A 13,616-nucleotide genomic window follows, 5' to 3' on the forward strand; every position below is an offset into this window, starting at 1 on the left:
ACTGAGTCAGGGGCTAAAGATTATGAAGGGAATCTTGGAGTGGGGTGCTGATGAAATTCATCAGGAAACAACTCAGGGGATGGTATTGAATTTGCTGGGAAGCCGAATGGGGTGCCCAGTGGACCCACTGGGAAGCTGTCTGCACTAGGTCCTGCTGAACTTTTGGACACCAGCTTGGGCTCCAGGAAGCTGTCCATGGATTTGCCACTCATGCTGAACTTGCCACTGGGGCTCCCAGAACACGTGTCAGAAGACACTTGTAGAGGGTGCTGCTGACATATATGGACAGAATGTGGGGAACAGACAAGGTGAGGTCCACTGGGCATCTCACAGGCCAAACCAGAGCTACAGGAGCAAGAAAGAAGGAAAAACACAGTGGAACAGAAAAACCTTTACATCCCTCTATGTCATTCCAGTGCCCTCTACAGACAAAGTGTAGCATCATGCCAGCTGGCAAAGAGAGATTCCAGTATTACCAAGAGATCAATGTTGAAAGGCAATAAATTGATGACTGGCACATCCCCCTACACCTCACTGGCTTTGTGACCTTGGGCAATATTTTCCAGCTCCCTTTTCTTTATCTGTGATAAAGGACCCTGTTTCATAGGGTTCTCCTGAGCAAAATAGAAAATACCACACAGAAAATGCTTATAACAGTGCTAGGAATATAGTATATATTCAATAAATGGTCAGCATTTTTAAAACTTTTTTTGGTTAATCCTCACCTGAGGACATTTTATCCATTGATTTCTAGAGAGAGTGGAATGGAGGGAGGGAGGGAGGGACTGGGAGAGAGAGAGACAGAGAGACAGAGACACATCAATTGGTTGCCTCCTGCAGGAAGCCCAACTGGGACTGGGGATCAAACCTGTAACCCACGTACATGCCCTTGACCAGAAATCGAACCCGTGACCCCTCAGTGCACAGTCCAATGCTCTAACCATTGAGCAAGACTGGTCAGGGCATGAATGGCATTTTTACTTTTACTAAGCTGTGTGCTATAACACCTACCTTCAGAGCACACCCTCACCAAGAGCATGGATAGACAAACACACACATATATTCCAGTATGAAAAACAATAAAATGTACACACCTCCATCATTGCAATAAAATGCAGAAGAATGACAGAAGTACTTCTTTTATTATCCTCTAAGTCTTAACATCAGAAGTTCTCCATTTCTACTTCAGTAGTCAATTAAACAGAATGCTATAGTAACAATGAATAAGCTTGAAATAAGTACACTTAAACCACTATTGGTCATGGCTGTGCTTTTATAAAACATCTACCTACCTGAGTAATTTGGCAATGAAAATAAAGCACATTTAGTGCTTTTGAGTTTTGGTGGAAACCACGTCACGTTAGAGATAATAGCTTTCTCAAATTCTGCCGTGTTCATCTCTCATAAGCTGATGTGACTTTATTTATTTATTTTACATTTTAGTAGCAGTTTATTTGTTTTTAATTAATTAACTAATTAATTTTTGTTACAGATGTTTCTCCTTTTTGTTGAGTTAAAACAATGGGTAGTAACAGGGTTTTCCTATTTCAAAGGGTATAATCTCAATGCTTTGATCAATACCAAACTATTTAGGTAATAGAGACACACCTAATAATTTTTTAGCTAAATCAATCATCTTGATGTTCCCATTGATAACTTAGTTGAAAATACTGGTGTTTTGATGCATTTTAGATGGAACCTTTGGATAAATTAAGCAAGGGGCTGGGGAAATAAAATAATTACAGTTACACAGGTTTTAAATTGACTTATTTTTCAAAAAATATCCACGTTGTATGTTAGATTATTATAGTTAAATGTCCTGACTGTGTTTTAAGCCATAGTTTGTTATTATTGACTAAAGAAAAACAGCTTTTTCATTAATAAACAAAGTGCCCTTTCACTTGACGATGAGCCTCAGCCCATTTTCTTCTCAATTAAATGCCTGTGTCAGAGGTTTGTGAGGTTTTTTATTGCCTACCTAATGTTTCTTATAGATGCAATTATGCAGAGCAAAGGTAACATTCAATTGCCTGCTAAATCAATCAAACAGCCAGAGTTTTTATTGCCTATGAATATTTAAAAGAGATATGCTAGATCCCTTTCCTAATTTCAGAGTGTGAGTTTGCATTCAGATAAGTAACAAATTAGTTCCGTTCCTTGAAAAGGCATCTTTCACTCTTCATAATCATATGGTACTGTATTTTCTACTCACACTAATGATTTGAAAGATGGTTAGCAAACCAGGAAACAGCTCCAAAAATCAGACCAAATCATCTAATTTTTACAATTTATTACAGGGTAAGCAAGCTACAGATGTGTCAGTGGTACAGCAAAATGCATAATAATAGCAATATAATAGTATACTGGTTACAAAGGCTCAGGCAGTGCTCATTTGTTCTTACAATAGCCTGTGGTATAGGTCTTTTCCAGGTGCATTTTATAGGTGTGGAAAGGGGATCAAATGCCACAAAGCCAGGAAGAGGCTACTGAGCATTTAGACCCAAGTTTCACTGTGCTTGAGCCTGTGCACATGACCATTTGACCACACTACTTCATATCTCAGTGATCCTTTCCTTATATGAAAAACAAAAGCTGCCTTATACGAAGTGAATGTTACAATTAACTAGTGTCCCAATTTCTAAGGAAAGCTTACAGCAGAAGCTTAAAAGTATTAGGGGTGACTAATGAAAAGAAAACACTGTTGAGTCTTAAATATTAAAATTGCACGAAGTCCATAGTCTTCACCAGTTCTCTTGATCAGTGATTATTTCATCTTTCTTGTGTATTATTAATGCCCCAGTTTCTGTCTTTTTCATAGTCATCTTTAAGTTCTTTTACCTGACATTTAAATAGCAGAGAGAGTAAAAGCAAAGAGGCAACATCTAAATTGGTTAATTCTGCTTCATTTGAAACTTTGATGGTAGGCAGCTTGAGGGACCTATTAATTCTTCCAGGTATATGACTTTGAATTATTCACTTGGTGTCATGTGTACCTTAGCATAGATAGACCAGGAGAGACAAATGCAGATAGAAGGAAAACTATAAAGTAATCCAGGGAAAAAAAAGGGACAGTATATCAGTTGTGAGGCCAGCATTTTATTGGAAAGCTATTTGTCTAATAAATAATATATTTATGACTCTGTAAATATGTTTACTTCTTAGAAAATATCAATATATAATAAAATTAACAGTAATAGCTATTATCTATTGAATGCATTTTTATGTCAGTCCTTATGTGTAAGCCTTAAACCTCACATTAGTTTTATGAGGTATGTTTGATTAGCTCACTTCACAGATGTTGAAATGAAGCTCACTCCCATTCCCAGGGGTGAGGCTGACTAAGTATTTATAAATGCCCTCTGCAGAATACCAGGATGCTGGGAAATTTCCAACAAGTATTCTTTGAAATGTTTACTCTCTTGCAAGTAAGTATGAGTAAATATTTAAAAGCCAGGACAAAAAACAAGAATGGATGAAACTGAAGCCAAAGAAGTAATGCAGCTATGAACAGTGACCCTTGCATTGCCCTGGGGTAAAAAGCTAATACTAGCAACCCAGATTTTGGGCAAATTAAGCCATTTGATTGAAGTGAAATCTGAGCCTGAGACTCAAGCAAACTTGGGGAGCTGAGCTAAAATTCTACATATGATGGATGGGATAGTCTATACATCTGCAGAGGGCACCAGGATAAAAATATGTCCATCCCTCTTCCTGCTCTGAGTATAAAATTAATAGTAAAAATAATTATAATAATCTCCCCTGAAAATTTGTAACCATAGGCTTATTCTTGGGAGGATCTCTATTCGAGTGTATATTACCAGGGTCAAGGAATACTCAAGACAAGAGATTAAGTTAAAGTAGCCCCAGGTTGGCCCTGGCTGATTTGGCTCAGCGGTTAGAACATTGGCCCAGGGACCAGAGTCGCAGATTCAATTCCGGTCAAGTATCTTGGTTGTGGTTTTGTCCCTGGTTGGGGTTATACAGGAGACAGCCAGTTGATGTATCTCTCTTACATCAATGTTTCTCTCCCTCTAGCTCTCTTTCTCCCTCTTTTTCTCCCTTTCTGTCTATCTGAACATAAATAGAAAAATATCCTCAGGTGAGAATTAAAAAAAAAAAAGCTCCAGTTTGGTAGCATCCTAGCACTAGTCAGATTCAAATACAAATCCTTGGGAATGAAGAATTCCCTTAGTATTCTCAGAGATTAAGTTCAGCAAATTTTGAACTCGCAATTCAAAAAACCCCTGAGCACAAGAAAGCAAGCCATCATTAGGCAAAGTTATCATGTACAACCCTTAGCGATTTGGACCAACTTGTCTACAGTTTCAGATAATAAAATTGCAAGTTGAGTAGTGTAAAATACGTGCATAAAATATTAAATAAATAAATGATGTTGAAATTGAATGAAACACTAAAAGTTGGTGAGGGAGATTTGAAAAAGATCAAACAAAAACTAAAATTATTATTCTAAAAATTAAAAAACTAATGCCTATGTTGAATGTTTTATTAAAGAGTTGCAGAGAAACAAGTTAAGAGAAAAATGAAATGCAATACACAGAATGTGGTTCCAAAAGCTAAGGAGGTGGACAATATGAGTGTGAAGGAAAAAGATATCAGGGTAGATTATGAATGTCTAACTTATGTCTAATGGAATGTTCTGAAGAAGAGAATAAAGGAAATGAATAGGGAGGACTACATGCAGGATATTGAAGAAAAATTTCCAGAGCCAGTGACAGAATCCACTGAACCAGAAAGCACAATATATAACATGCAGAATAAATAAGTACACATCTGCTCTTAGGCATATCACTGTGAAACCGCAGAGTTCTGAAAGCAAAGATAGATTAGCAACCAGAAAGATGAGACAGATAACCCATGAAAGAATGAAACTTTGACTGACAATAGATTTCTTAAGTACAAGTGAATCGGAAAATAAGTGGAAATATTTTCAAGATGTTGAGAAAAAAATGACCATCAGCCTAGAATTAAAAAAAACTAGTAAAATTATTTACTAAGAACAGTGGGACGATTCGATATTTTCAGGGAACTAGAGATGGAGATGTTAACCCCAGCAGACCCTTTCTAAAAGAAAGTAATTCCAAAAGGAAGGTCTGAGATGTCCTGATAAAAACAGATATGAGAGAGACGATTCTCTCAGCCCTGTGAGGATACAGCAAGAAGGAGGCCATTTGCAAACCAGACACTCAATCTATGGACACCTTGATCTTGGACTTTTCAGCCTCCAGGACTGGTCTTTTGTGATAGCATTCCAAGCTGATTAAGACAGAATGAAAAATGTAAGATTTTTTTTTACCAAAATTTGACAAAAATGGTACAAGAGGGAAAATTCCATGTCAATTTTATTCACAAACATATAAAGAAAAATGCTAAGACAAAGTTTGGCAAACTGGATCCAGTTGTATATAAAAACAATTTTAAGCTCAAATGTTCTCCTTTCTCTCTGCAGCCACTGCTTTGGATGATTTATACAGTATCATTTTAAATGGTCTTTACATGTGAATGATTCTCAAAATATTGTCTATAATACAGATTTCTGATCTAAACTCCAGACTTGTATCCAGTCTTCTGTGATATATCTCTATTTGGATATTTATTTAAAATTTTTTCTTTATTGATTTTAGACAGACAGGAAGGGAGAGGGAGAGAGAGAGAAACATCGATGAGAGAGAACATCGATTGGCCGCCTCCTATATGCCCCCCCACTGGGTATCGGGTCCACAACCTGTTCATGTGCCCTGACAAGGGAATCAAACCAGTGACCTCTTGGTATGTGGGTCAATGCTCAACCACTGAGCCACACCGGCTGGGCTCTATTTGGATATTTAATAGACAATTCAAACTTAGCATAGTCAGATTCAAGCTCCTATCAAAACTACCTGGCACAATGTTCTCCATCCTCACTCATGCCAACTCATTCTTTAAAATTTCCAGGCCAGAAAGCTTAAAGAAATCTTGGGCTCTTTTCTTTCTTTGACAACCTCTCTTCAGCAGATCTGAAAGGTAGTCTCAACAGATCAAAGTGTAGTCTGCCAGGTATATAAGCTCCCCATATTTTTCTTTATGAACAAGGTTCTTTTTTTTTTTTTCTCACCCGAGGATATTTTTCCATTTATCTTCAGATAGAGAGGGAGGGAGGGAGAGAGAGAGACAGACAGACAGACAGACAGACAGACAGACAGACAGACATTGATGTGAGAGAGACACATTGAATGGTTGTTTTCCGCATGAACCAGACCAGGGCTGGGGACCAAACCACAAATGAGGTATGTGCCCTTGACCAAAATCCAACCTGTGACTCTCTGGTCTGTGGGCTGATGCTCCAAACTGGCCAGAGCTACACAAGGTTCTTTTAACTTCAGTCACACCCATTTCATTTTTAGACCTCTTTGTACTGCTGTGTCCTTAAGAAAAAAAATCAAATATCTTGACCTCTGTCCATAAAGAGACTGTCATCATAAAGAGGTGATATTAAACCTATACTCCAGATGATTACAGAAGGCACATATTTAAAAAAAATTCTTTCTCTTCTGTTTTATTGCTAAGATGTAATTATAATTTTATGCAAAAATATTAGGTCAATGCAAATAGTTATGTATATTAAATTACTGATTGGGTCACTCTTATAAACCAAGATTTCAGATATGTCTCATTTTAATTAGAAGTATATGAACAAGGTTATCTCTATTTAAAGAGTAAAATATTATGAACTACTGAATTTTCTCTAAAATGGTAGAGTTAGTGAACTTACAATCAGCTAAGTTCTAATATCTAACTTCCCTCTTGGCATATAAATATACCTGAAATAATTTTACCTCTCCCCTTTCTAAGTTGTTCTTATATAAAATGCAGAACTTATTACTTTAAGAAGTAGTCTCTACTAGTTGGATTTATTTGCTCAACTCCCATTCATTCCTTCAGTCATACATTATAGATAGATGCCTTTTTCATTTGTTGGAGGGGCAACTGTGAGATTAAATTGAGGTGAAAGATGCCCGACCAGTGTGGTTCAGTGGTTGAGCATCGACCCACGCACCAAGAGGTTGCTGGTTCAATTCCCGGTCAGGACACATGCCCAGGTTGTGGACCTTATATCCAGTGGGAGGCGTACAGGAGGCGGCCTGTTGATGTTCTCTCTCATCAATGTTTTTATCTCTCTCTCCCTCTCCCTTCCTCTCTCTCAAAAATTCATAAAAAAAATAAATAAATTGAGGTGAAAGAGGAAGTGGGCAGTAGTAAAGTAGAGGTAGTAAATGTAGATTATTCTTTAAGGTGTTTGATAACAAAAAATATTGACTATCCTGATGACAAAATGGAGGCAGCAGCCAAGGCTATGGTGGTGATCATTTTGCAATTTAGAAATGATCAGATCTATACGTCATGCACCTTCAACTTACACAATGTGACATGTCAATTATATGTTATTAAAGCTGGAAAAAAGAATTAGCATGTCTTTGACATTGAAAATTAAAAAAAAAAAAATGGTGGTGAAACAATACAAGAAGGGCCAGTAACCTGAGTAATAGCATAGAGAAGATGTTTCATTGAGTTTTAGGACTGTGGAAATTGAAGAGTGTTTGTAATCTGAGGGAAGATCCAATAGAAATATATACTTAATATGTAAGGCCAAGGTCTCACAGAGGAGATATGAGCAAAAGTGGAAGGATGGCCCTGGCCGGTTTGGCTCAGCGGTTAGAGCGTCGGCCTGCGGTCCAGAGAGACCCGGGTTCAGTTCCCGCTAAGGGCACGTACCTCAGTTGCAGTTTGTCCCCGGCCCTGGTCGGTCGTGCGGGGGGCAGCCACTCGATGTGTCCCTTTCACATCGATGTTTCTCTTTCTCTCTGTTCCTCTCTCTTCCTCCCACTCTACCTGAACAAAAAATGGAAAAAAAAAAAAAAAAAAGTGGAAGGATGAACTTTGGAAGTGGAAAAGAGAGAACTGAGAGAATACAAAGATATTTTAAGGAGAAGAGTAGTAAGGCTGAGAAAATGGACTCATGAAAGAATCCAACCTGAGAGGGTGCGACATCTTTTCTCAATTGTATAGGATTAGAAGAGAGAACTGGTGTCTGTGAGGAAGTGAGAGTGTCAAGCATTTGGAATAGGAGCTCTTCTTTTGTATAGATCAGTTTATAAGCAAAAGTTAGCAAAGAATCCTGTAGATGCAGTAATCATTAGTAAAATGGTTTGCATTGGAAACAGTTACACAAATTTCTCCAACAGTTTTCTGCAAAATATTTTTTTTCACAACCACACACATCCAGACACACAGACAATCAAAAGCAAAGGGAATTTTATTTCTATGATCTTCAGGCAGTAACTCTAGGATGTATTTGTTTTGTTTATACCTTGCAACAACCAAGAGACTAATGTTTAGATTCTTATTTTCCAATTATATTCAAAGCCGGAAGTCACTCATTCGATATTCACTCTTCTTCTACCAAGTATGTCACTGTGTCCTGGTGCCTGATTGGAATTTCATGTTTTGAAATTTTTATTTTTCCAAATTACCCTATTTACTTTGGATTCTTATTTTAACCTTGTAGCTGTTGGCCATTTTCCCCAAGTTATTGCAATCAGGATCAGCTACTTCATTTTCAGGGCTCAGTGCAAGAAGACAATAATGCAGACTCCTTATTAAAAAATTAAGAATTTCAAGAGAGCGACAGCAGAACACTACACTGGGCATGCGCTGTTTTAGGCATGGAGTACAGCATGACCGCTCATGTTGTGTGCCCATGGTGTCAGCCCCACTTGCCATTTATATATTTGGTTAATTTTCCACCTAAATTGCTTTTGAAATTGTTCAGGGGTTACAGAACTTAGACTCATTTCTACAGGACATTATTCATTGTTTAAAAAGATTTCACTGGGGATGATCAACCAATGATAATGCTTCGATAATGTGAAAGGTGGAACTTGAATGGAATGCTTAGTGTGTTAATAATGGATGTAGCTTCTAGGATTACATTTGTTTATGGTTTGAATTTGGTACTTTCTTTTCTTACAGTGGGAGAAAGGATTTTGAATGTCTGGAATTTCGACTTTCCTAGGTTGAATACACTGTGATAAAACTATTATCTTTATCTAAAATGGCACTGCAAGCATATTGTTATGCCAAACATCGATGCTCAATGTGACTTCATTTTTTTTATTAATTATTTTATTTTATTTTATTAATTAATTAATTTTTTTGTGGTACGTGCCCCTAGCAGGAACCGAACCTGGGACTCTCTGGTCTGCAGGCCGATGCTCAATCGCTGAGCCAAATTGGCCAGGGCAATGTGACTTCATTTTTGAGCTGAGTAGTGGACTGTGTAACTTGGTCTCATAATAATTTTAATTGAATAATTGTACAAGAGTGATTACATTTGAAGCTGAAAAACATCACCAGTATACTATTTCCATGCACATAATAAACCCAGTACTCAACCCTCTTTAATGTAAGAAAACTAAACCCAGTACCCAAACCTCTTTAATGTAAGAAAACTGGACAGAAGAATTTATGTTTTTTTATTTTGCTGTATCTTCTTTTGTTATCTGAGAATGTTATCATTCTTTCCCTACCATCAATTATGTGAGTTACCTTGATTTTTTTTTGTTTTAATAGTATTTTCACATACATCTTGTATTTAGAGTTTAATTTTCCTCTGTTTTATAGCTACAGGAAGTGAAATATTATATAACTTTTGTAAGAAAAAGGGCAATGGTAATTGAGTTTCATTTTTGTTTTTAATCGTGAATCATGGAGATTCATTTTTTTAACTTTGTAAGTAATGATTTCATCATTACCTTTATATGTCATTCGCCCTGCTTCAAAAAATGGCCATTTGTATTGAGATTTGTGAAATGATTTATAAGGTAGTAGGTAAAATTTTCTTGTCTGAATGCATAGCAAATATAACATATTAGCATTTTATGGTTAAGAAACAAAGGAACACACCAACATAATGCCACATGTATGTTTGCTTATATGTATATGCAGGCATGGGTGTGTGTATATATTCTAATTTAATACTTAATATTTAAGTATTATGTATTCACACTAGACAAATTATCTTTGCTTTGGGAAAACATTAAAATATTTATGAACAAATATGAATGCATCCATTTAGGGGTATCTTGTCCTTAAATTTCTTATAATTTTGTGATTGAACTATTTCTTCTAAAGTTGAAATAGTAAAAGAGAGAGTTAATATATAAATGAGAAACATCTGATATTAAGGCCTAAAAATCAATCAGTTATAAAATAAATTAGTAGTGTGGATTGTAAATTGAATTTTATGAATGAATTTTTAGATAGAGGTTTTTTTTTTTTTTTTTTTTTTTAATCCTCACCCGAGGACATTTTTCCATTTTTTGTTCAGGTAGAGTGGGAGGGAGAGAGAGGAACAGAGAGAGAGAGAGAAACATTAATGTGAAAGGAACACATCGAGTGGCTGCCACCCGCACAACCAACCAGGGCCAGGGACAAACTGCAACCCAGGTACGCGCCCTTAGCGGGAACTGAACCCGGGTCTCTCTGGACCGCAGGCCGACGCTAGATAGAGGTTTTTTAAAAACATTATTATTTATGTACACTTTAATTAAAATCCCTGGAGTTTTTCTTTGTTTCAGTAAAACTTTATGTAACTTTTACTTGTGATCTATCATAATTTAAAACTCATATTTAATTCCTGTAACATAAAATACTATCCTTAAGGTAAATGTTCATCTCTCTTGTCCATCTTACTTTACCACTCTAGGTTCTTTTAAACTGATTTTCTTTTCAAGCTACTTCAGAGATTCTTGGGGTTGAATGATCAAAACTCTTATTTAATATTCAGGCAAGTCTGCACTAAAACTGCTTGTCTACTCTTTCTAAAGGAAAAAATGGAAGAGGAAGCATTAAAGAACATTTCTTTGCAACATTTTCTAGTCTCTCAGAGCAATCTATGTATGGAATGAGGACTGAAAAGATTTTTGAAGTTAATCAAGCTGTTTTTTAAGCCATAGAATGCACATGGTCATTAAATGTATCAAATAAAACTGGAGAATTTTACTGTTTCTGCCTTACCAAGTTTCATATTGCTTTCTGATCTGCACTGAGAAATGAACAGTTTAATAGTACTCTGCCCTTCCTTCTTTATTCCTGTGATCCCAATTAATTACATTTTGCTATCTGTTATTATTTAATCCTTACTTAAGGTATCTTTTCTTTCCAGTTTCACTCTTGATCATCTTTTCAAATCTGGCTAATCATCAGTATCACACAGATGGAAAGGGTATAAGAACTTTAGTCTATACATATTCCCTTCCAGCTCCCTTAGAATTTCTTATTTCATAGAATTTGATTGATCCTGGAAACTGTATTTTGAAAAGTTCCCCAAGATCCTGGTGATTATTCAGGTTTGGGAACTCTAACCTCAACCTTGACCTGAGAGTGAATTATTTAAGGCAGTCCAACTTACTAGTGTGTCTGCTTTTCAGATTTTTTCCTAGTGTGGACCATTAATTATTCATATTCATCTACTGCTCATTAGTGCTGAGTGATCTCTTTATTCCAGAGATGAGGCTCATTTTCAATTACTGAACAATTAAACCAAGCAGGGGAAAAAGTGATTCTCTTTCAAGGCCACAGTTCCATACTGGATAAGAACAAGCTTTCTAGGAAACCACAGCAAACTTTTGATGGCATGGAAAGCATGTCACTATGTCCCCCAATATGCTACCTCTCTCACCCTTCTGGACCACAGTCTAGATAGACCACCCATTCCCTGTGGTACTCATTTGGATGAGACTACACTGTCCTGCATGGTTCTGGTAGACATTGTTCACAACTTAATCTTCAGCTATTTCTGACTTATGGCAAGTTCAACAACTCCATGAGTGAGGGCCCACTACCTGAGACCTGGTTGCTCCTCTCCCACTCCAAACAACTCTAGGAAAAAAAATGAGCTGTATCCACAAATGGTGAGAAGATTTTACTGTGGGGAGGAGATAGAAAAGAGAGGAAGTTAGGAAACATTCAGTGACAGAAGACTCAGGCCCCTAACAAGGAATGGATTGTATTGGACCATTTTGCCAGCGTTTATCTGTTCCCCATGCTCACATCAACACACATGAGTGTTCTTTCCTGTGCCCAGCCTACAGCTCAAGAACTATACAGCTTATTCGGCAAGGAAAGGCAGCTGTTCCCTACATTTCCTTCCTGATGCTCAAGGGGCACATCCTAGCCAAATGCATCATATCACAGCCAAAGACCCTGGCAGGAAATCCTTGCTACAAATCTGCAGTCTTGTGTATCTTATCTAAAGACAGAAGATTTGAAAACCTTGTGGTATCTGAGGCTTCACCTGAGCCTGACCAGAGGAATTATTCAGTGTAGTGTGGACACGTGGGTGACAGGAAGCCATAAATGCACTCTCCTGGCACTTCAACTTCTTTAGCACTGTGGCGATCATCTGGAGTATTGATGATAAAAAAAAAAAAAAATTGTTAATCTTCATGCATATGGAGAGAATGAAAAGGGTCAGCCATCCCAGCCATCCTAGGAGAGAGAGGAGAGGGTATTTTTCCAGTTTCTCAGATACCACTTCCAGTTGGCACAAATGTGAGTATAATTTAACACCACTGATGATTGGCCAGAAAGGCCAACAGAGTCAACAGCATTTATTTCAAGGAAAACTGGACTCTGGCCTCAGGCCATTATTGGCCTATACCACAGGAAAAGGAATCCAGCAGAGATCTCTAATGTACATCAGAAATGCACCATTTTAGCTTATTGAGGCTGTATTTGAGACGACTGAAAACTGTCTTTATTCATAACCAAAACTTATGGCCATCCTTAGCTGCCCTGCAAAAGGGACTGGGATCATTGTGCTTCCCATATAGTATGTAAAGCCCAAGAGGCCGGAGATACTGTATCCAGTCCTTATCTTGAGAGTCGGAATTCCTGAATGGAGACATTGACCAGGTACCCTTGACTCTGATTCTGTCTCACGAGAAATTTTCTGTACTATTTTAATTATCTACAATATCAATATATTATATATTGCCTAAACTTTAGATTCTCATATCATGAGTACATGTGCAATCAGAGAAGTACCTCTCCATTAGACCAGGGAAATTTTGCTGACCACGGGTACCTCTGGAGTTCTCTTGAGAAGACTGGAATAAGATGAACTTTGTAGATTCCTCTCCGTTTACTGTATTATACTTCCATCACTTTCCTTTTGAAGCTGCAACAATGCATCAGTTTGCCCCTGACAGGGCCAAAGACCAATTTCATTTGTACAGCCATGAAGATGAATACATGTAGCAAAAATCCAGAAATGTCTTTTATGTAGTACTGTACAACTCACTGACCATTCTGTCAATGCTTTATTTGAAAGTGATGGCTATTTGATGTCAAGTTCCATTGATAAAGTCATTCCCCAATATTACTTCAAGAATGCTTCCCTCAGAGGTCATAGAAGATCTTTGGTGACCTGCAAAGAACTAAAACAGATGAAGTTCCAACTGACAGTGACTCCACTGGTTTTAACATTTATAATCTTTTTCTGTAAAGGAAATTATAGAGAGCTCCATGCATGTGGTTTTAGTGTTTTTCTGCCCAGT

At 37.3% G+C, this 13,616-nt stretch overlaps 1 protein-coding gene across 1 annotated transcript in view; it reads left to right on the top strand.

Annotated features, from left to right (window-relative positions):
• DMD (dystrophin) overlaps positions 1-13,616 on the top strand; it is a 2,326,146-nt gene that overhangs the window by 929,816 nt on the left and 1,382,714 nt on the right. The gene's annotated exons all lie outside the window — the stretch shown is intronic.

This window comes from Molossus molossus, unplaced genomic scaffold (genome assembly GCF_014108415.1).
Source record: "Molossus molossus isolate mMolMol1 unplaced genomic scaffold, mMolMol1.p scaffold_m16_p_2, whole genome shotgun sequence".
NCBI lineage: Eukaryota > Metazoa > Chordata > Mammalia > Chiroptera > Molossidae > Molossus > Molossus molossus.